The sequence below is a fragment of the Sinocyclocheilus anshuiensis genome, unplaced genomic scaffold (assembly GCF_001515605.1).
Source record: "Sinocyclocheilus anshuiensis isolate Anshui unplaced genomic scaffold, SAMN03320099.WGS_v1.1 scaffold706, whole genome shotgun sequence".
Lineage (NCBI taxonomy): Eukaryota > Metazoa > Chordata > Actinopteri > Cypriniformes > Cyprinidae > Sinocyclocheilus > Sinocyclocheilus anshuiensis.
Genome location: NW_015544162.1, coordinates 257,072 through 260,196, shown reverse-complemented (window position 1 = coordinate 260,196; position 3,125 = coordinate 257,072). Strand labels below are relative to the sequence as shown.

The 3,125-nt window shown below is 34.0% G+C and overlaps 1 protein-coding gene across 2 annotated transcripts in view; it reads left to right on the top strand.

Moving 5' to 3' along the window:
- LOC107695632 (rho guanine nucleotide exchange factor 18-like) overlaps positions 1 to 3,125 on the top strand; it is a 59,818-nt gene that overhangs the window by 23,666 nt on the left and 33,027 nt on the right. The gene's annotated exons all lie outside the window — the stretch shown is intronic.

Sequence of the window (3,125 nt, the reverse complement as noted above, 5' to 3'; positions counted from 1 at the left end):
CCCTGCATAGACAGCAAGGGTACTACCACGTTCAAGGCCCAGAAACGTAGTAAGGACATCGATAAAACAGTCCACCAACTTTAATTTTATGAAGCCATGAGAATACTTTTTGTGCGCAAAGAAAACAAAAATAACGACTTTATTCAACAATCCGTCTCCTCCGTGTCACCGTAGCGCCATTTTGGAGAGTATCTACTGAACGCAAACAGCGTATGTTTGTTCTGTGTCAGCTGCGTCACGTTGATACGTTGTTTTATGTTCAAATCAAAGCACAAACAACGTAGAAAATGTATCCGCGTGGCGCAGCTGACACAGAATAGCATACATACTGTATATATACAGTATGTGTGTGTGTGTGTGTGTGAACGCATGTATATTCATTTTTTACTTCCAATCATTACAAATATCCATAGTCCTTTATCCATGATATTGCTTTCTCCAGCGAAAAATGTGTCTCGTCTGAATCAGGAGAGAAATATGAACAGATAAAGCACAGTTTACAAGCGAAAACAGTCCAAAACAGTCCTTAACAAATATGTTGGTGTATTTTGATGTGAGAGGATGGCAAAAGGGGATAGACTTTTTCACTTGAATTTAATTAATTTAATTAATAATTAATTGATGCATTTAGCAGACGCTTTCATCCAAAGCGACTTACAGTGCATTCAGGCTATACATTTTTTACCAGTATGTGTGTTCCCTGGGAATTGAACACACGACCTTTTGCGCTACTAACGCAATGCTCTACCACTGAGCCACAGGAACACTATAGATCTATAGATCTGTGCATTAGTGTGAATGCAGTTTATTAAAGCTGCCACAGTGTGTGATCTCATCAGTAATAATCAAATGGCAATAATGCTGAAATAAAAACTAAAAACTATGATTATCTGTAAACTTTCAATACTTAAAGCACTCTTGATACTAAAAGTGCTTATCACTTGTCACTTGTAATTGTCAATATCTGCTTGTATGTTTTGAAGCTATATTTACTTTAATTCTTAACAATAATTAATATATTAATTAACGTAATTAATTAATTTAAGAAGTAGCCTGCTTATATAATTTAATAAAAATGCACAAAATAAATTTGATATAATCGTGATGCATCGTGATATCGAATTGAATCGAATCATTGACATGATAATTGTAATCGAATTGAATCATGAATCCAGTGCTTATTCACACCCCTACTGTCATTAATTACTCACCCTCATGTCTTTCCAAACCCGTAAGACCTTCGTTCATCTTCGGAACACAAATTAAGATATTTTTGATTAAATCTGAGCGCTCTCTGACCCTGCATGCGCGCGCTTTCCCCTGAACGTAAACAACACTGATTACGCATGCGTCATGCTACTCTCCAAAATGGCGGAAGGAGGTAACTCAGGGGAGAAGAAATGTTGAATAAAGTCGTTATTTTTGTTTTCTTTGCGCACAAAAAGTATTCTCATGGCTTCATAAAATTAAAGTTGGTGGACTGTTTTATCGATGTCCTTACTACGTTTCTGGGCCTTGAACGTGGTAGTACCCTTGCTGTCTATGCAGGGTCAGAGAGCTCTCGGATTTCATCAAAAATATCTTAATTTGTGTTCTGAAGATGAACGAAGGTCTTACGGGTTTGAAACGACATGAGGGTGAGTAATAAATTACGGAATATTCATTTTTGGGCAAACTATCCCTTTAACAATAACAACACTGGCATATGATACAGTATTACAAAACATAATAACGTACTACAAGTGAGAAGCGACTGGTTAATAAGCACCAGTGAATGATCTCAAAAACAACAGTTTCTTCTGTTTTTCTTCTGCTAATCTGCTGTTTGGTCCAGTCTCGCAGGTGCACGAGGAGCTTGTTTTGTTTAACGGACGCTGGGCGGCAGATGCTGATCGGAGTCCCCTGATAGCAAATTAAGGTCATCTGGCTGTTGTTCTCGTTTTCACCAGCACTCAGAGAAGCACTTAAGAGGTTAATCACGCTTCTCCAATTAATTACCGCACAAATCTGATCAAGATTTACTGCTCGTGCTGAGGATTGAACATAATAGACAGCTGCACAATTCACTGTTGTGCTTAGTAGTGGTAGTAGAGTAGCATTTCAAGATGGTGACTTCTGCGTTCCCAGTCATCCTGTTCGTCTTGTTTTGTAAGATTGTGTCATGAAATAAACCGGATGACCCTCTGTCTACAGAAGATTTGCAGTTTGCTAGTGTAGTGCGGTGCTGTGATTTACTCCTGAGCTCTGGACGTCTCGTTAAACAGCTCCCGCTGTGACCGCGGCCGAGGTGGTAATTGCTTTAAGAAGCGCGGATGAAGCCTGTAATGCTTCCCTTCCCAGCGGAAAACATCCTGCTTCATCCAGAGCCTTCTGGAAGCACATCTTCCTATAAATGCATAAAGGGGCTACAGCTGAATATTGGTAATTTTACCGCATTTATGTCTGCTTTGTTTATATTGCTGCTGAGATGCTTGATTTCTGAGACCTATAGTTTTTTATCTCATGTTCATTTAAAAAAAAAAAGAATTAAGTTCACATTTTATATGGATGTTTAATAAATTAATTTATTAATTTATTTAAATAAATTTAAATATGTATTAAAAGTATTTAAAAATACAATATTGAATGTTTCCATAATTTAATAATTTTTAAAAAATAAATACAATTAATTTTGTAATGTCATTTACATATGCAGTATTTAAAAATACAATATTTAATGTTTCCATAATTTAATAATTTTAAAAAAATAAATACAATTAATTTTGTAATGTAATTTACATATGCATAGGCTAATAAAGTTAGTTTTTGACATAACAAATTGCACATTAAAATATAAAATTATTAAATTAATTTTATGATAATAACAATACTACTACTACTACTACTACTACTAATAATTATTATTATTAGGTTATGTGTTTTCATAGGCTAAAAAAGTAAATATTTCTTCAAATGTATTAATATAAAAATATATAAATATTATAAATTTGTAATAATAAAACACGTTACATATATTATGTTATTATGTTTATTGTAATTTTATTTAATATGTATGTAGAGTTAGTTTATGTTTGTTTAATTTGAAGTTAAATGTATTCATATTTTTAATTATATATATTACGAAT